Source organism: Muntiacus reevesi, chromosome 2 (assembly GCF_963930625.1).
Source record: "Muntiacus reevesi chromosome 2, mMunRee1.1, whole genome shotgun sequence".
In the NCBI taxonomy this organism is placed as follows: Eukaryota; Metazoa; Chordata; class Mammalia; order Artiodactyla; family Cervidae; genus Muntiacus; species Muntiacus reevesi.
Genome location: NC_089250.1, coordinates 253031032 through 253052616, shown reverse-complemented (window position 1 = coordinate 253052616; position 21585 = coordinate 253031032). Strand labels below are relative to the sequence as shown.

General features: G+C 47.4%; 1 protein-coding gene across 1 annotated transcript in view; it reads right to left on the bottom strand.

Moving 5' to 3' along the window:
- ZNF536 (zinc finger protein 536) overlaps positions 1-21585 on the bottom strand; it is a 389554-nt gene that overhangs the window by 366927 nt on the left and 1042 nt on the right. The gene's annotated exons all lie outside the window — the stretch shown is intronic.

Sequence of the window (21585 nt, the reverse complement as noted above, 5' to 3'; positions counted from 1 at the left end):
AAGGGAGAGCAATGTGCCTGCTCTGAGCCCAACTGTGCCAACAGAGAGACTTCCCAACTCTTACAGTTCCCCAGTTGTTCAGAGAGGAGCAGCTCTTTGGACAGGAGCCACGGGGGAATCTCACAGACCTTCCTGCCAGGCCTCCACTCCTTCCAATAGCTGACCATGCACAGTTCAGATTTAACAGATGAGGACACGTAGGGCTTAGATAGTTCCAATGTCCCCTTCCCTGCCATGAAGCAAGAGAACCAAGATGGCATCCAACTCAAGAATTCCTCCCCCATTGGACTTGAGTGCCAGCTTTGTAAGTCCTTTAAAAAAAAAATCTTCCCTTTCTAAACCTTTCTCCCACCCCATTTCAGTCTTTAGAACTTATGACTGGTAATCCTCTTTGTTTCAAGAAAAGCATGGCTCATATAAAAAGAAAAAAACATTCACAAGATTACATGGAGAGATCTCCAAGTCCCCCCTAAATAATGCCATAGCAGTCAAGTTCACCTCAGTCCACATTTTTGAGTGTTTCTTAGGATGATGTTACCCTTTATGCACCAAGCTAAAAGAAAAAAAACAAACACCTCAATCTCAAATTGCAGCAGGTAGAATCTGGGATTCAGCTCTCAGTTCTAACACCCACCTCCAAAGGTAAGAGCTGGCACCTCCCTTGAGACGTGCTCCGTAACTTCTCCAGAACGTCGCCATCCATCAGTCAGAGCCTGTGTTAATACAGGCCTTCACATAATGAATGGTATACTTTGCAGATTTCTGTTTCCAGAAAAGAATGATTTAATATCATAAAATAAAGCTTCAGACCTCCATGCCAATTACTGTGTTTAAGTCATCGAAAGTCACCCAGGAAGGTTAGGGGAGCATGCCAGTGTTAAAGGAATGTGTAACCCATCTGCAAAGAGAGGCCAAGCTATGCTGCTTTCTGGGTAAGAAGAGCAGCTCACTAAAAGCTTCAACACAGTGAGAAGAAAATGTCAGACACCACAACCTCACTGCATTGGCAATAAACACGAGCCAACAACTAAATCATTGTCGCCGGTTTTACTTGTGGGTCAGGCTGAGAAATACTGAAACACATAATCAAGTTCTTACTGTATTTTAATAGAAAAAGGAAAACCATAGAGATCATAGCCTCCTGACAATTCCAAAAGCGCTATGAAGCACCAAGGACCTGGTAGGGAGATAGGGACTCTCGGTTGAATGTGTGAACTGGCAGCGTGCGAACTGAGCAAAGAAGCAAACTTCGTACCTGACTTTTCTGTAGGGCTCTGCTTAAAGTCTGCTTTGAGACCCCAAATGAAAGTTTCCAAAGAGGAAAAACGAAAATCTACAAAACTAAAAACACCCTTCATGTAAGACCAAAGTACCTGAGGGTGCAGATGGCTGAATCTTACTGTACATGTCCTCCAGCCCTGGGAACAATGCCCATCTAGTTGCAGTGTTCTGTAACATGACAGCCACGCTTCACTCAGCAATGACTAGCTTTTGGTTTAAAAAAAAAAAATAAAAGCAATATTTCACAGATCAATCAAACAAAGGTATGGTATTCAAATTATTTTAACATCAAGTATCTTTCAAAGCTCTAAATATATATAAGGGGATTAATTGTAAACTTCCCCCAGAAACCTAAATCCAAATTCATGTTGCCATGCAAATTCAATGATAATAAATTACACTCTTCTAAGTAAAGCATCCACTGTAATAAAACACCCAACCTAGAGAACTTAGAAGCCCTGATCCCAGCTAAAAGGATTCATGCCTTTAGAATTCTGGGCATATATATTACTTTTCTGTCGGTTCTCTCAACTTCTCTCAATTACTGATGTTCTCTATGTAATGAATTTTCTGAGGTTTGATGTGTGATTATGGCTATATTTTTATCTATATGTTTTGTGGTTCTTGTACTTAAGCTTTTTGCTCAGAAATCCTTTATTAAAAGTACTAAATTGTAAAAAGCACATTCATATTTCATTCAGTGTTCCATACAGAAATGTGAATTTTTGCAGCAAACACAGCTGCATAAAGAAAGTTACCATAAAATAACACTCTTAGACTATAGATCTCTACTCTTGGAACATTTCAGTTCAGAAGTAACTTTACTGAAACTAGATTTTCTAGAACATTTCCATCTTCTTCCTAACACAAACTCATCACCACCTTTTCAATTTTCCAAATCAAAAATCAGACATTAAAAATTCCGTTTGAATCTTGTGCACTTTTAGGCAAAAGTCAAAAGCAAACCCAAAGACATTTCAAACTTTGTTTGTCCATCTCTGAGACCCTGACAGTTTTCATTTGTTCTATCAAAATAGTAGAGCCTTACAAACCCAACACACACACACACACCCATGTGGTAGTGACAGGTCTTTAGACCTTAACTTGAAATGATCCTGGGTGTTCATTGGAAGGACTGATGTTGAAGCTGAAACTCCATTACTTTGGCCACCTGATGTGAAGAGCTGACTCATTTGAAAAGACTCTGATGCTGGGAAAGATTGGGGGCGGGAGGAGAAGGAGATGACAGAGGATGAGATGGTTGGATGGCATCACTGACTCAATGGACATGAGTTTGAGTAAACTCCAGGAGTTGGTGATGACGGGGAGGCCTGGCGTGCTGTGGTTCATGGGGTCACGAAGAGTCATACACGACTGAGCGACTGAACTGAAGTGAACTGAAATGAACATGCAGAGGAAACAGGAATCTCACTGTGGAGTGAGAGGGCCCAGGTATGGAGCCAGGCAATGGCACGGCAGAGACAAGATAAGGGCCCCCCTTGAGTCTTGCAGGTCCCAAGATACCAGTTCAAGCCAACAAGAAAGGAGAGGAACTCAGAGACTGACCAGTGTAAACGAGCATCTCTTTGCAAAACATCTCTCCAGGGAATGCACATGCAGGCCTGACCAGCTAGCAAGCCGCTGACCTTTTGAAAAAAAGGAATGTAGAATTAAAACTGCCAATAAGGCAAAACAATTACTCAACACACAGATTTCATGAGCAAATGAATAAATGAGTGAATAATGTGAACATTTGTCAGTGGTAGTCAGCATAATAAATGAATCTGATATTAAAATTTGGAGGGAAAGAAACTGATGTGACCCTCTGTCAAATTACACCAGCCCACATGTGAGGGACCTGCCCAGGCCCGGCCCGGGGTCCATCCCATGGTGGACAGACGGAGGGTGGGCCCTTGATGGCACACGCCTCTCCCGGTTCTCAGCAGCCCCTCCTGCCTAAAGACCAGCTCCTAACCGGAAAGGCTGGGGCAGACCCAATCCTGTCTAGAAGAGTCCTCCAGCTGACTGGGGGGACTGCTGGACCCCGAGACCAGGCACAGGGTCCCCAGATGAACCTCACCGAGCCAGGACAGCGTGGGGTGCAGGATAGGCCCACCCACTACAGAGGCCCCAGAACCACGTTCAGCCTCCCACGTGGGTGCTGAAGAAAAGCAGAGAAATCACCAATCACAGCTTCTGTATGAGGCAAGGGGTTGGGTTCAGGATGTATCTGAGGGATGTAGAACCCGGGCTGACGCTCCCTGGGAAAACTGACTGAGAGGATGCCCACTTCAGGGCACACCTCTGATCCCAAAGCCTTAATTTACCAAGCTTACCGAGAGTTCGCCACCCTCCCCTCACACATGGGGTGCTCGGGGGTCCAACGAGAACACCAACTCTCCCTTCGCAGTTTCTGCTCCTAGCAGACTCCTCCTGCCCAGTTCAAGCCCACCCAGATTTTGTCCATTTCCCTGGTGGGGAGCCCACACCATCCACCCCAGTTGGAGAACCGAGGACCAGAAAGAAGAAAGTGCAGCCTCTCAGGCCTCCCCAATCTTCTTGGATTGTTTTCCTGGGCTTTTACTTGAAATTTGGCAAAATTTCAGATGAACAAATGTGCTGGGGACAGACCTGTCTGCTTGCCCCAGGCAGTCTCCCCAACCCAGAGGTAAGGAATAGCCAGGAGCCCTCCCAAGGCCACGGATCCCTCTCTGATGGAGGCACCTTTGCCAACTGGCAGAGAGCTGCAAACACGCCCTTGCTCCTAGAACTCCTCTCCAGCCTCACTAAGGGAATTTGGGCTAGTCTGTTACCCATCATTTCCCCCAAACTGGGGGAGATAAAGGCACTGGCAAAACGCCTGCAAGGCTGGTTGCTCCATGGGAGGCAGTCCTGTGGGCCCCGGCCTCCCACCCTCTGTAATGTGGCCCCCACAGCCCTCTCCCCACACCCCTTTCGTTCTGGACTGAATGGGAGCAACGCACTACTCAGGTCACTTCATCTGTCAGTCTCAGTTTGGGGAAAATCACCCTCTCCTTCCCCCTTCACTGGGAACAGGCCGCATAGCCCACCAACCAGGCTTCCCCCTATTGAATCAGCAAAGTAAGGAGTGCAGGAGCTGGGTGACAAATTTGACTCCAGCTCTAACCAATTCTCTGAGACTCAGCTTTCCCATCTGGAGAATGGGGTAATGATTTCCTCTCCCTCCCTTCAGGGATTTCTGTAAAGCTCAAATAGAGAAAGCACAAGTGAGCTGGCTTTAAAATTTGTCCATCAGTTCTCCAGGGCAACCACCCCAGGATCTCAGGCTATGATTCCTCAGAAGAGGCCCCGAGACCAAAGCTGAAGAGCAGAGGTATGTGCAGGAGGTGATCCCAGGAACGGCCAGGGTGGGCTGGTGGGGAAGTTGGGGAGGAAGGAAACCAGGACAGAACGGGCTAAGGAGTGGGCTAGACTGAGGATAACTGGGCCTCCATCGCACCTCGGTGCTCTGGGATCCTGAATGGGACCCACATCAGGTGGTCGCAGGAAAGAAGTAAAGAGGCTGGGCTCCATCTGCCAGCTGCCATCTCAGCACTGAAGAGGGCTGCCCTGGAGGTATTACCTCCCCAAACTCCCAGCATGGGCCACGTACACTCCAGTGGAGAGACAGACAGACAGACAGAGACAGAGAGCCCAAGCAGAGCTTCCGACACGTGCCTTAGGCAGCCGCAGGGGGGTGTGTGGGCCAAAGGATACTGCCACGTCTGGCCATGTTAGTGTCAAAAAACAAACCCATAACCAGACACTCTTTTCACAGACAACCTATATGTGTGCAGTAAGTCACTTCAGTCGTGTCTGATTCTTGGTGGCTCCCATGGACTGTAGCCTGCCTGGCTTCTCTATCCATGGGATTCTCCAGGCAAGAATACTGGAGTGGTTTGCCTTGCCCTACTCCAGGGGATCTTCCTGACCCAGGGATCAAACCCATGTACCTTATGTCTCCTGCATTGGCAGGCACGTTCTTTACCACTAGCACCACCTGGGAAGCCCTATAGGTGTCCGCTTTCCAGAGAAATCATGAAACTAGCTGATCATAGACACTCAGTGAATAAGAAGCACTTTGGCAGCTGTTCTGGGGTAAGCCCCCAGTCAACCCATCTCTGTCCTCCACTTTTGGCCTTGGATCCATCTCTCCATCACACAGAACCTGTCATGGGCACAGATGCACCAGCTTCTGAGCTAACCAGTGGGACTGGGACAGGGTTCTGCTCTCCAGGAGTTTGGAGTCATGTCTGAGAGATAGAATAGGCTTGATGACAGTGAGAACACAAGTGACATGCCTTATCCTCTTCCCGGGAGACCTGGACGTCAGTGGGGCTTGAGAAAACCCTCCCTTAACTTGGAGCATCTAGGTGTTGAAAAGTGATAGATAACCAAAGAGTCTAGAACCAAAATGCTTACAGGTGAAAATCTCATGTGTCCATAAAATCCACTGAATCAGAACCCCTGATTCCTTGAGCATCTCTGCTAATAGAGGTCTTCCCGTATTGGTATTCCAGCTCCCATGTCAGGAAAAAATATATGTAAAAATCACAGAGAAAACAGAGAGTTTATAACCTAGTAGAGGAAAAGAGTGTGAACTAAGTAACTTCTACAGCACCACATATGACATCATCACCTGTCCCTCCTCTGCCAGCCAGACCTGGGGAGTGGTACCTGGTGCATCCATTCCGAGCACAGAAGTGCTCTCCGAAGGCAGGCACCAGGGTGCGGGGCCAGGCGAGGGAGGGACACACAGCTCTGCCCTCCGGGACAGTGAGGGGACGGCAAAGGCCAGCCTAAGGGCAGGTCAGCCTCATGGAAGAGCATGGGGCACTCCGGCCTGGGCTACTGGGGAGTTTATGTGCAGGATGGGGGTGGAGCTGACCTTCACATCCCAGGTCTCTGTGCACATCCTGTGGGATCCTGCATGGGACCCTGCAGTGAAAAGCCAAATGCAACAGGCATGGTGAGCAGGGACTCAGCCCCAAAGACTTGAAACCCCGGACTGGAGCGCCCAGAGCTTGCCTGCAGCAGAGCTGGAACCAGAACGTCCCCCTGGTCCCAGAGCCTCCTCCATGTGGCCATGCTCCCAAGCTCTTCCTCCTCCAGGACAGAGTCTTCCTTCCATCTCCCTCGGGCTTTTGGAGCTTCAATTCAGCCTTCATGGGAGCTTCTGAAGAAACTGGGCGCCCTTTTTCCCCTCATTACTGTGATGATTCATGTACTATCTTATTTTAGATGATTTCCTCTGCCTTACCCCCAAGCTTTTTTATGAGTGATCGACAAAATACTGTATACAAAGTTATAAAAATTGTTTGCATAATGTGCTCAAAACTGCTCTACATCTTTATTTAACATCAGTGTCATCGCCATGAAAGTAACCTGGGTCCCAGCACCTTGACATCAGCTCCACCTCGGCCTGGCGGAGCTGGGGCTGATGTCACTGGGCGCACACAGCACCTGGCAGGGACCTGTCTGCACCCTGACTGCTAATTCCCGTATTCCCTGGCCTTTTTTTTCAGCATCATACATTATATTTAAGTCTCTCCAGCAATACAAATTTCAATTTGGCCAAGCTCTTTAATATTAATAGTTGTCAATCCAAATGCAGAGTGCATAATAAAAAATTTAATCGAAACGAATAGCTCACATATTTCTCTACCTCCTAAATATAGTTACCAATTAGACAAAAGATTTGGTTATATAACTTTGTAGAATTAAGGCCACCTACTAAAGACCACCAGTTAGGGCTAAGAAAGCCAAAATATCTGATTCCTTCCTGTTAATTACTTTGAAAGACAGAGCGCCTCTCGCCCTCTATGTTCCTTTATTCACTGGTACAGACTGTGTTAACGGAATTCACAGGCATGCAATTCAGGGGAGACTTTGGAGCTAGTTTATAATCACAAAGTTATCAACAATGATAAACCATCATTTCTACAGCACTTTACAGTTTACAAAGCCCAGTCACTGGACCTTCTCTGGTTGAGAGGGAGGGATAACACAAAATCACCACCATCACCACCACCCCATTTCACAGACAGAATAATTGAGGCTCAGAGGAGGCAGAGTGCTGCTTGGCAAGCCAGTCAGAGTGGTCCTGGAGCCCAGGGGTCTGATCCCAGGTACCAGACTTCCTCGGCATGCTGCAGCTTTCTACTCCTCAGACACAAAAGTACTGTCAGTGGTCATTCCTGTTTCACGTGAGAACTAAGGTGCTATTGCCCCCATTTCCCTGCTGAGAACTCACAAGTCACCTCTGGACCAGCGTAGCACCGGTCCCCAGAGTCTACCAAGACCAAAACAGCACAACATCTCCTGGGGCGGGGCAGGGATGAAGGCAGACTTTCCTGAGTGACCATGGAGGGCCTGTCGGGGAGTCCCAGAACCCCAGAGCCAGGGTGACCCCTGACAATCCAGCATTTCAGAGACTCGCTGACCCAGAAGGGACCCTGCCTCTCACATCGAATCCAACCCCTTCGTTTTGCAGCAGCAGAGGCAGTCCTAGAGTCCACGGTCACGGTGCCGCTGAGTGGCAGAGTTGGGGGACAGAACCCCCCCCCACACACGCTCATGCTGGTGTGCCCAAGCGCTGAGGAGTCCGGGGGCCTGGGCACCCCCCGGCCTGGCCGTGGCTCCCCAGTGGCAGTGCGTCCTGCTGGGCACTCGGGGTATTTCTTCTGCAAACGACTGCAGGCCTCCTCCATGAGCTGCTCTGGGCTCGGCCCTGAGCTACATCAAGCAGGAAGTTTAAATGAAATGGCTCCCAAGTTCCTTAAATGGTTTAATAAAACATATACTGACTGCAATGTGCAGTTTATAGTGGCAAACTATTGCCCCTCAGTTGGGAAAAATGACCTCCAGTCGGCAATATTCCTTTCAGCTTCATGATTCTAGTCCGCTGTTGGCCATTCCCTCAACCCACCGGGCAATTCTTTTCCATAACAAGGCCGACTGCAGCCACCGCGTGCATCACTGCCGAAGGTGCCTCCACAAGGCCCATTCCGTGATGAGACAAAAGGCATGGTGGACAGTTCACACTGACGCCTGCCGAGCAAAGGAACGCTGCTCAGAGAGCAGGGAGACCCAGAAAATAGGTGCAGGGGCTTCAGAGAGCTTCAGGGAAATTAAATGCGGGATCAGACAGAAAGAGGGGTGTGTGCGTATGTGTGTGCGCGCGCGCACGTGTGTGTGTGTGTGTGTGTGTGTGTGTGTGTGTGTGTGTGTGATACCTACTCAGAATCACTCAGAACCAGGAAGGGCAACAAGTTAATCAGATCCGGAGGGGAGTGCCTGAGCTCCACAAATGCTCTTGGCATCTTCAGCCATAAGATTTAGAAAACGCAGGGAGGGTATAATGTGAATTTTTAAAACTCTACTGTGTTAATAACAAATAGCTATTAATAACGCTTCTAATCACACATGCCATTTCCGATATTTGGTGCTGAAAGGTTCTGCCTCATCTAAAAAAGTACTGGAATTTGACTGCCAGAAACTGATGACCTTTTATCCTAAACTGTGCATTGAGATGGCTTGTTAAGCTCATTAGTATTATATGGTGAATTAGATTAGACATTTTATGATTTTTCAAAAAAGGCTTTTTTGATATAAAAAAAAGCAGCAATTTCCTTTTTTGACATTTTTCATTTTTAAGGTAATAAAAATGGCACATGTGTACCATGGCATAATGGATTAATTAAGGAATATTATGTTTATCCTAACTCTTAACCGAGTTGTACATCTTCATAACTCACTCATAAAAATTAATGCATTATCTTATACCACGGGATGATAGACCTATTTTTACCAAACCTGCTCAGAATACATTGTTCTAAATTGGATTATTCTGAGAAACAGTGGATAGCATATTCTGATATCATCAATCCAGAATTATATTGTTATTTTAAAACGTTATATTAGTATATATAAAATCCCAACCTTCTTCCTCCTGTGGCTTTGAATTGTCAGGCTATTCTGGCTCTTAGGAGATCAAGCTGCTCCCTCCACCTACACTCACACGTAGCCTATTTTATATCTCCTCTCATTCACAATAGATTTGTTGCTTAAAAAACACATGCACTGCATCATAGAATCACCGGACAATATTTTTTGGCTATTTCTTTGTGTCTTGATGGTAGATGTGAATATAAAAGAATATTCATGCAAGATTCATAAAGGCCCCAGATTTCTAAATCAACAGATGAAAAATCCCTAAAAATAATAATGTCCAGATGTTGCTTATTTAAATGAGCTGTTGCCATTTAATGTTGCCAATCACAAAAGTGATAGAATTTGTGAATTTCAAGGTATTCATAATTTACAGAGGATTATAATTTTTTTATCAAGGGAGCATCCAGGGTGATTAAAATCGGCAATTTCAATAAATACAAATGATTCTCTCACAGAGGCTACCTTTATAACCTTGGCCTCACACCACAAAGCTCACACTCTCCTGTTGCAGATTTTTTCTTTTCCAGGCCCCCTTCAGGGGAAAATGTAACTTGCCAGGCCTAAAATGCAGATTGTTTTTAATGTGCTAGAACTTCAGAATTGGAAGGACTCTTAGGAATCATGTAAACCTAATTTCTCTTTTTATTGGTGAGAAAATTGAGGTCCAGGAAAATGTCTTTCCCAAAGTCCCTCAGCTGAGAAGAAAGAAGCTTCTGGAATCTTCTGAGGTGCAGATTGGTGTACTGTCCATCCATTAAAATATAGATTCAGAGTTAATATAATTCCAGGACACTGGCAATGCCAAAGGAGCTTGTGAAAAATAGACATTCACAGGCCCCTTTCCGCTTCCCAGGTAGCTCAGTCAGTACAGAATCTGCCTGCAATGCAGGAGACCAGGGTTCGATCCCTGGGTCAGGAAGATCCCCTGAAGAAGGAAATGGCAACCCATTTCAGTACTCTTGCCTAGAAAATCTCGTGGACAGAAGAGCCTGGCAGGCTACGTCCATGGGGTCACAAGAGTCAGACACGACTTAGCGACTGAACCACCAACCACCACCAGCCACCACGAGGCCACTTTCCAGACCGGCACACCTCCAGGCTGGGGCCTGGGAGCTTGCACGGAAAGTTGGCCTTCCCAGTAATTCCTAAACCACCACCAGAAGATGCTCCCGGGCCCACGTCTCCCAGAGTCCTAAAGTTTCCTGGGAGTGAGTGAGACAGAATGAAGGAGTCAGCAAGCTGTTCTTTTGTAACTGACAATGTCAAGGTGCCCACCCCAGAGCTACCAGCATTAGGAAACTCGCATTCAAATTTCCACCATGACAATCTGTATCTGATAGCTGGGAGTGTGGGTGGCAGACCCCAGCCTGACACAGGTGAGACCTCCCTCTGGGAAACCCTGGAAGAGACATGAAGCTCCACCCTCACATTCTTGGGGCAGGCTGGGCCCCCGGCTTCCCTGGTCCTCAGCACTGCCCAAGCAGAAGGAAGAGCAGGGCCCCTCCGCACAGCTGATGATGCGGGTGTGATCCACGGGGGATGCCGGGGTCACTTGGGCTTGTGGCCTCTGGCGCAGCTGCAGTCTGGAGGCTGGGCTTGACCCAGAGCATGTGCTGACACGTCTTTGATTTCTGTGGATTCTGAGACTTAGGTCACTGCTCTAAAGGGAAGGGGGTGCTGGGAGGATCTGGTTGGATCCTTGGGGGCATGAAGTCTATGGGGAAAACTCACCTCACGTAGTACACTCTCTGCAAGGCCAGGGGGCTGCTGCTCTATGCATGGACTGCAATTCAGCACAGACTCACGACCTGGGCTGCTCATTTAGCCTTGTGAAAGGAGTACCTGAGGAAGAGGCTCACCTCAGCACATAGCCACTCCATCACCTGAGCCGTCAGCCACTCTACAAATTCTAATATCTGCATCTCATCTTTCAGCCACATCTTCCCACTACCCTGCAGAAAAGATGCCATGTGTCCCACCTGGGCTGCTGGCATCTGTGTCCCCGTCAGGGGGAAAGGTTTATCTCCCACCTCACAAGATGTAGCTCCATTCCAGAACACGTCAGCCATCCGAGGTAAACAACCTTTTTAAAGTTCAGTCATAAATACCTCCAAGGCTCAAAAAAGAAATGCCTTGGGGTCATGTGAGTTCTGTTATGAACAAGAAAATCACTTAGGTAGAAATTGTGATAAGTTGGATGTAAACTTTCCCACGCATATCTTTGCCAGGCACACTAAGAGTTCATCGAATTACATCTAGAAAGACTCTGTTAGTAAAGCATCTACTGAAATTAGTGTTCTCCATGCATGCTGAGTCCCTTCAGTCATATCCAACTCTTTGTGACCCCGTGGACTGGAGCCCGCCTGGCTTCTCTGTCCGTGGGACTCTCCAGGCAAGAATTCTGGAGTGGGTTGCCACTCCAGGGGATCTTCCTGACCCAGGTCTCCTACACTGCAGGCAGATTCTTTACTGTCCGAGGTGCCAAAACAGCCTTTCATTAGACCCATCTAGTTGAAAGATGGACAAGCTGAAGAGACGGTGCTTGGTGTGAGACTGGACTGGGCTACAGAGGATTTTGGAAATCCTGTCGGAAAGGTCTGAAATGCAGGGGAAGCGGCAAAGTTCTGGCCACTGGGAGGGTCTTGGCGGACTGGAGCCTCACACTGATCGTGGGGCATCTCACACCATCAGTAAGCCTCTGCTCAGAAAGCTCTGCTCACACATCTCGCCTCTGCCAAACCAGCTCTAAAAATTCTTAGACCCAAGTCACATCAGCGGAGCCCAGTGCAAGTGCAAGATCAACAGCAAGCAGCTCAAGTGAGGGTTAAAGGATGCTGCGGCCCCCACCCCTGAGGGCGCAATTGATGACACTTGGAAGACCACGTGCCCCTGAGTGCTCCCTCCCCGCCCCCCATCCTCTGACCCGCACACCCCGGGTGAACAGGGAGAACTCGCTCCAACACGACCTCTCAGCAAGAACCTGCTGTGTTGGACACATCCCGATCCCCAGGGCTGCTGGGGCAGAGAGCAAGCTCAGAGCTGGCCAAGCCAGCACTCTGCGGTTAAAAGCAGCAGCCACAGAGGCAAGACCTGGACACAGAGATCCAGACACCCCTTCCCCTGGCTGGTTCCCAGACTCTCCCCCAGGCACTTCTGCACAGTCAAAGGCTGCAGGAAGTGGGGGTGACCCAAGAGGAAGCTCAGTGGCGAAGGCCTCCTGGGTCGGTGACCAAGGACAGCCACAGTGACCTCTTCCAAGGGGCTGGCAGCTCTGGGCAGCCACAGGCTCTGAGTGCTGTCACCTGGCCCAAGCCTGTCATCTGGGCAATGGACCTGCAGGACCAGTGGGCCTGCTCTGTTCTTCTCCCCAAATACCAGCAGGACAGGCCTTGGCCACGCGCTCCACTCCCCTGACCAAGAGCGATGCCCGCTTCCCCCCAGCCTGAACGACTGCCACTTTCCTCTACCCTCTCTTAGTCTGGGAGGCAGCAGCAAATCCTTGGGATATACAAAATGGGAAAATGACAGTACTTATTTCATGAGGTCGTTACAAGAATTAAATGAGGTCATGCCCATAAACTGAGGACAGTGCCTGGCACTTGGCAAATCGTCACTCGGCCCCAACAGCTGCCCACACTGGATTTCACCAGAGCTGGGCTGCAGAACGCCAGGCCGGGCCTCCCGAGGGCCCCCAGGAGGTGTGGGCACTTAGAGACAAGAGGGGGCGCGCAACACCTACTGCACAGATTCGGGGCAGAAAACAACCACATCTGGCAACAAAGAGGGCCAAGGAACCTGCTTGGTTTTCCTCTCAATTGGAGAATAAATATTCACCAGCCCCATGATTAAAAGCCTCGCCTTCAGTTCAGAGGTTTGCAAACATTTTTTTCTACCCGCAAACCTTTTCCAAATGAGAGCGTACCAAGGGAGCCCACTGTGTAAAAGAGATGGCCACGAAGTGACCCTGGTCGGAGGGGCTGGGGGATCCTGGCCCTGCGTCCACTCCCTCCCGGTCTGTGTAATGACCGCCGACTTTACTGAACTTATTAGGCCAGGGCTTCCCAGAGTGCAGTCACTGGACCAGCATCAACAGTGCCTCAAAATTCGTTAGAAATGCAAATTCTTGGACTCCACCCCAGAACTTCTGAATCAGAAGTCGGGGTCGGGGCCCAAAGCTGTGTTTTCACAAGCCCCCCAGGCAACTTCAGACGCCCGTGTACCAGCAGTTCGTACCCAGGGACACGTGAGCACCCACACCAGAGTCTCCCCCCGAGGGGACTCCTGATTTGACCGGTCTGGGGTGGGGTCCACTGGTGAGTCTTGGAAGTTCCCCAGGCAGACTGGTGATCAGCCACCTCGTCTCAGCAATGTGGCCCAAGGAGCAGTAGGAGCAGTATGGCCCAGGACCTGTTATCTGGATATCTAGTATGATATATGGAGCTCTGTCCCCCAGACCTACTGGGTCAGAATCTGCGTGTTACCAAGATCTCCCAGGGGACTGTGCAGACATCCCTGACACCCTGGTCTAGGTGGTCCTGTTGAAGACCTGGAAAGAATCTTAGACACCACGTGGTCCAAACCACTCACCCCCTGGGTGGTCACCTGAGGCTGCATGGCCTGAGACTTCCCAGGGGACCCCAGCTACTGCAGCAGGTGGGGGATCAGAGCCAGCCTCCTCACTCCCAGGCCAGCTCTCCTTCCTACGTCCAGCAGCCAAGCATGCTTGCCTCAGCCTTCCCTCTGAACATCTCTCTGTCTTCAATCCCTGAGGCCTCAGAGGAGAGAAGGGATGGAGGCTGCTCCTCCTCCCTGAGAAGACAGGAGGCTGGAAGTGTCCGGGGTGGCAGAGATTCCCACTGGCCATTCAGCAAACCCCCAAAGCCTTTCTAGGGATGCTGCCACTCACTGTCTTGTTAGTGGAGGCCTGATATTAGTTGGGATGTCACATTTCTAGAAACACTGAAGTCATGTATAAACACACGCATATTGGGGCCTGGAGAGGAGAAACAGAAATTTGGCGAATGAGTCCAGCATGGACCATGCTTATGATTTTTACTGCAGCTGCTGTCTCAAGTTTTATTTTGTTAAGAACAAAACCTGTACTGTTTTACCATGCTCATGAGACCATCATATGTGCTATTAGCTGTGTTTAGACACGAAACAATCTACACATATGGACAGGAGGACAAGTTGATTGTCCTGCAGTATGTCAGGAAGAAAATAAAAGCGGCTTTAGGGTAGGGAAAAGTCAACATATATCTCATCTCTACCACCACCCTGACAAATACACACAAACACACACATACGCAAACACATACATATCCTCCTCCCTATCCAAAGTTTCCTCCCCTCTGGACTGTCAAGTTTGGCTCACCACCAGGCCAAGAACCAAGTTTAATCTTTAAGCAGAAAAAAGTCATAGATATCTCCATTTCCTGGACATATGGACATATGTTACCACTCATTTCTTTCACTTTTTCTCAAGCACACTGCCACTACCAGGCTAATTCATCCCTTGAGCACCTACCAAGCACCTACTAGGTGCAGATCCCTTGCTTGAAGCATCACATAAATTTTCAAGGATGAAACTCAAAATCCAAAGTCACTGAGGTCTCTCTTGCATTGTGCTACCATGTCGTTCACATGTGCTAACATGTCGATCACATTATCAACTCCAGTTAGCATACTTCCCTTTGTGCAAAATGAATTGAGCAAGAAAACTGCAAGGACAGGAGTCCAGTTCTGCCAGGCTTAAATCATAGCCAAAAGTTCATGAAATACATCACTGTGCTTTACTCTGCAACCACACGAAGCCTATTGTTAAAACATAGCAGCTCCTGCAGGGGGCAAGGCCATGTGCTCTCAAATGTGAAAGGAAATCCCATCTCGTCACTTGAGATGGACATAAGGCCAACCATTTCCTGAGCCCCAGTATCCCCAAAGTACTTGGATTAAGAGATTGTTTCCACCATGAGCACAAACATATAAAATCAACTCAGACTTTCTTAGAGCAAAAAACTATCCACTCTCTGTCCACTGTATGAATATCAGAAGGCTCCTTGTACCAAGTCCACACAATGTGGTGGACCAAAAGAGTGGCAAGGAGGGGACGAGTCAAGAGAGACAGCTGCCTGATCCCTCGTTAGCAGTAGTTGACCATCTGAGTCCAAGAGGCCAGCGGGGTGCCCAAGACTGTCTGTGAAAATGGGAAAGCACTCTCCGCATCTGGAGAAAAAGATCTGAGGTGGGTCAAAGAGAGTCATGCCAGGATTCATGCCAAACAACATGTGATACAGAGAATGAAGGGGGAAGAATCAATTAGCGCCTTCTCCTATGTAACGTATATATACCCTGGCTTTCTTTTCTCTGGGTTAGGGAATAATTCATATTTTTAATGCAAGAAGTGATCGATTTGCTTGGCTTTTCTTCTGTCCTAAGGAAATGCTATACATGGAGATGCAGGCATCCTGAAACTACCTCCTGCTTCAGCAGAGTCGAGAGCTCATCCCACCATGCAGTAGAGGACAGGAGTCTTGGAATTTAAATAAAAGGAACAAAGGAAACTCAGCTCACCTAGCACCTCCTCCCAGCTTCATTCTCGCCCCCAGTTTGCCACCTCTCCCAATCACAGCATTAGGTTTTTACATAATTACAATTCTTTTTCGACTAGGACCTGATTTCAGGCTCACTAAAACCCCAGTAAGCACTCTCTGTAAAGAGCAATATCCAAACAATCACATTTAAAGTGAGGGTGACCAGCACACAGGGGTTTACAGGCCATTTTCTGATGTGTGATTTGTAAGTTATCTTTGCTGAGCCTCAGTTTCTTTGTCTGCAAAGTGGGTTGCTGAGGAGATTACACAAGATAAGGGGTCCCAAGATCTGATCACAGGGTAGGGTTGGCTGATGCCTTCTGTAAAGGGCCAAGTGGGAAATATTTCAGGCTCTCCAGGCTACACAATCTGTCCCAACTTCCCTACTCAGCCACTACAGTGTGAAAGCAGCCACAGATGATACGTAAATGAATGGGGCTGTCTGTGTGCCAAGAAACCTGCATCTGAGAACACTGAAATTTGAATTTCATGTAATTTTCATGTGTCACAACACGGTATTTTTCTTTTGATTTTTTTTCATTCATTCAGAAATGTAAAAGCCATTCTTTGCTTTCACAAAAGTAGGCAGAACCACAATGAGTTACTACTCCACACCCATTAGGATGGCTACTATCAAAAAGAAGCAGAAAATAAGTGTTGACAGGAATGTGAAAAAAAAAAATGGAACCCTTGTTCACTCTTGGTAGGAGTGTAGTAAAATGGTGCAGCCACGATGGAAAATAACATGGCAGTTTCTCAAAAAACTAAAATTACCATATGCTCCAGCAGTTCCAAAGGTGAAAGCAGGGTCTCCAAGAAATAGTTGCACACCCATGTTAATAGCATTATTCACCATAACCAAGAAGTAGAAGCAACCCAAGTGTCCATTGATGGATGAATGGATAAACAAAACATGATATGTGTAACACACACACACACACACGCAGGAATATTATTCAGCCTTAAAAAGAAAAAAAAGTCTTACCACTGCTACAACACCTTCAGGGCATTATGCTAAGCAACATAAGCCAATCACCAAGGGACAAATACTCTATGATTTCACTTATATGAGAGACCTAGAGTAATCAAATACATCAATACAGAAGGATGGTTGCCAGAGGACGGGGGAGAAGAGAACGGGGGATTTGCTGTTTAATGGGTACAGAATAGCATTTTGGGAAGATGAGAAAGTTCTGGAGGTAGATGGTGATGACAGTTGCACAGCGTACTTAATGCTACTAACCTGTACACTTAAACATGGTCAAGGCAGAAATTTTTTGTATTTTATTAGATTTGTTAAAGTATCTCTAAATGTTAAAAAAATTAATAAAAAACAGGCAGTGTGCCAGATATTGACCCCCTAACCAGGCTATGGTCTACCAGCTCCCACCATAGGACACCACAGTAAACATCATCCCCCAAAAAAGGAAAATATGGAAACGTTTCAGGTTACAAGTGAAAAGAGGGCAAACAAAGATATTTCTAAGGTTTATTCATTCCAGTCTTTACCAAGCACCCACTCTGGGGCCAATAACCCTTCGGGCAGAGACACAAAAATAGAGAGGGGGGAGCACTCCAGGCCCTAGAGCCCAGGCCTTCCCCCGTCGGCTCAGCGCCGTCTGAAGGAAGTCCACCCCGCACGGGTGCCGGCTTGCCCTTGCTGGTGGGGGCCGGGGGGCGTGGGAAAGCGAGGCGGCAGGCCACGCAGGCGTGTGCAGGGCTCACACATGGCGGCACACCCTCCTCGGAGTGGTCAGTGATCTTGTCAGGGACGGAAGAGTTCAATGACTACAAGGGTGAGTTTAATTATATGTTGTCGCTGACTAGCAGTGGTTCCGATGGTACAATTACACATGTAATTTATCAGCAAGATACTTGCATACATAATAAACCAAAAGCAAAACATTAAATTTCAGTGGATGCTAAAAATACAGGATTGGGCCATGACGCAGAGCAGCCTCACTTGCAAGGGGTTGGGGAGAAAAGCCAAGGACCTCCCCTCCCTTTTAGGAGCTGGCTGTCCCACCCACTGTGATCACGTGGCATCCAGCCCAGGAATGCACGCCCCAAACACCAAGTAAATCCCAAACCCCCAGTGGTGTGTCAACAACGCTCCCTCCACAAAGGAAATGGGATGGGGAAGCTGACTTAGGAAACTCACCACCCTTCTGACGTTCTCTGAACTTGCTAACCACGGTCCCAGGGGTGCTGGGAAGACCGTATGCCTGGCAACTTCTCAAAGTTCCTAGCTCCAGCACGAGTCTGAAAATGGCCTATACTTTCCTTAATCTTGAATAAAGACAGAGAAAGGGAAAAGGTGACTAAACAGAGAAAATGAAAATGCTAATAACAGCAACACACTTACTAATTACCTATTTTGAGCCAAGAGGCATTATTTTACTTATACAATCACATAGATTACTTGCACTGTCTACTATATTGTCATCATTGTCATCCCCAATTTACAGATGAGAAAAAAGAGACGCAACGAGGCTAATCCCTTGACATGTGGTCATATAGCCAGTGCATGGTGAAACCATGATTCAACCCAGGAAATATGGTTCCAGACTCCATACCTTTGCTAGGTTTAGAGGTCATTTATCTCTCTTTATTATTATTCATTATTTTCTTACCAATACCACTACGTTATCCATTGTGCAATAATTTAAAAGTCAAGGGTGGAGTAACTTTTTACCCTCATCACTGGAAATACATTTCCCAAAGACTGGTACCCTCTGTGCTGGGACGTGGGAGCCTCAGCCTAGTCCCTCATGATAGCAGAGCCCAGGTAGCTGAGCATCATCCAGTCCCAAAGAGATCCAGCATGGTGGTGGGGCTGAAGAGGACACACAAGAGCCTCTAAGAGAGCATGAAATACAATATAAACCTGAGTTTTACCCAGGAGAGAGACAACCAGTCATTTGGACAGGAAGTCTTCTGAGCCTCATAAATTCCTTGCCCATGTCCTGCTTTGAAAGAGGTCACCTTCCCCTACTCCGCCTCCATGTCTTCCACCCCAGTGTGTATGCCTTCATCTGCATACATACCCTGGTGGATTCTTAGAGCTACTTTCATAACAAGGCATCCATATGGCTTCAGCTTACAGAGATTGCCTGGCACAGTCCCAGACACTTTGTTTTCTGTTTTAAAGACTGGATTGAAAGGGAGAGATAATAAGAATATCCTTCTATAACTGACCATTTGATGTAAAAAAAAAAAAAAATGTTTGGGAGGGCAAGGGATAAAGAGATAGTAAAAAGTGGGATTTCATTTGAACTTCTGGACCTACCATTCTGAGATCCTGTCAGAGTTTGAGATAGAGTCCCATCCATCCACTCATCTACCCATCCACCTATCTCTCCCTCCCTCCATCCAACCACCCATCCATCCGTCTACTGATTCACCCATCCATTCATCCGTCATCTACTTATCTATTCATCCAACTACCCATACATCCATCCACTTGTCCATCCTTCCAGTCACCACTTTTATTGAGAACCTACTATACAGTGAGCATCATTCCAGAAATTAGAAAATAACACTGAACAAAATACAGCAAGTCCATACTCTCTCCACACTTACACTGTACTAGAATCCCAGGGACGGGGGAGCCTGGTGGGCTGCCGTCTATGGGGTTGCACAGAGTCGGACAGGACTGAAGTGACTTAGCAGCGGCAGGAGAGACAGACCAGAACCACTAAAGAACTATGTCTCCAAAATTATTCCTGCATCAAACATCACAATGTATTTTAAATCCTCCATCACAGAGGTAAATCAGAGACATTTCCCTCACTTGTTGTCACCATTGAGGATCAGCTGTAAAAACAAACAAAAGTGTGTTCTATGGAAATGCTAACAGTACAAAAACATATTCCAATGTGGCAGAATCATTTGAAGGCAAATACTACAGGCAGTATTTTTATGACAAAAGCTTTATTTCTCATCTTCTCTATCCTTGATTTAAATATATACATGTATGTGGGTGCACACGTATCTAGATTCAAGTATTTCAATATAAATTTTGTATTCAAAATACTTTTCCTGATTTCAGTTGATTGCATATTTCGAGCCAGTGTTGCAGCAGTAATTTTTGTTCTGAATCAAAAACAAGGATCTTTCTCCCTCCCTCACCCCCTCTCTCTTCCCTGTGTTCAACAACCTCACTCTCTTTCCCCGACCGTCTAGCCTTGGGTCTTTGCAACCCCATGGACTGTACCCAGGCAGGCTCCTATGTCCATGGAATTCTCCAGGCAAGAATACTGGAGTGGGGAGCTGATGCCTTCCCCAGGAGATCTTTCCAACCCAGGGATCGAACCTGGGTCCTGCATTGCAGGCAGATTCTTTACATCATCTGAGCCACCAAGGAAGCCCCTCATTAGCCTCAAGAAGCCTAAATATTCAGGCTGCTTTCAGATCTGAGTGATATCAAGGGCAAAACCTGTTTCTACTCATACATTCTCCTGCTGAAGGTGGAGGGTGCTGAGGCACTGGCGAAAGCCACATCTCAAAGGCACCAGGAGAGAAGGACAAACCTTCCCACTTTGATTTGAGGGTGTAATTGTTTGAATACATCTCGCCCGTACTACAATAATGTCGTCCTTGGTTGACACAGATTTTAAAGCCCTTTGAAAAGGTGGAATGTTATCAATCACAAGCATGATTATAATGGGATTTAAGTGGAAGAAGCTAAGAATCAGGCCCTCACTCGGGCCAGGCTCTATGACAGAGATGGGGGCGGGGAGAGAAGTTAGAGGGCTGCGTTTCAGCTGGGAAAAGGATGCAGAGAGAGCCATCAACCACACAGCTTCTCCCCCACAGCCAGAAGATGTCCCAGGAAGCACCAGGAAACCCTGGAGCTCCAGCTGGAATTCCCCCACACCGCAAAAAAAATCTGCTCATGCTCCTATCACATTAGACCAGAGGTTCTCAAGCAGGCCGACTGTGCCCCCAGAAGATATTTGGTCATTTCAAGAGACATTTTTGTTTGCCACAACAGGGGAAGGGATTCATAACTGACACCTGGTGAGCTGAGGCCAGGGATGCTGTAAACCACCCAGAGTGCACAGGATGGCCCCACAGAGAAGAATCACCCAGCCCAGATTGTCAGCACTGCCAGGCCGAGGAACCCCGTCTTAGCTCCAGAGAGGCTGAGCCAAAGCCTCAAGAAAAAACGGACAGGTCAAGAAGGAGCATTTCCAGGAAAGGAGTCTGAAGCTGCTCCCCCAGTTCCGTGGCCCCTCCTGCTCACCAGCAGACGGAGGCAGGTGACGAGAGTGGATAAAACTGGGGACGGGAGAGAGGAGCCTTTGAGCCAAATTACTTGCTCTTTTGCCTTTTGATCTAAAACACACTTTTCTTATTACATGTCAGACAGGACTGGAAATCCAGCCATTTTTTTTTTTTTTCTTCAAGGCAAAACAACCCAGGCCTCACAAAAACACAATAATCTCCCTGGCAGATCTCTGGACTGTCCAGCCTCTGCCTGACAAATCACAACTGTGCCTACAGATGTCAAATTCACCCACCAAGCCCAATCAAATGCCCGGATTACTAAGGCAAAGAATTGTGAATTTCATTAAATATGTTAAAGGGGAAAAAATCAGCTTTGAAAAATAGTAATCCTGTCTTTCAACAAAAATATTATAGGAAGCTATGAATTTGGTAGATCCGAATAGGATGTTGGTACATGTTTTACTAAGGTAATATAATGGCACACTATTATTAGATCACATTAATC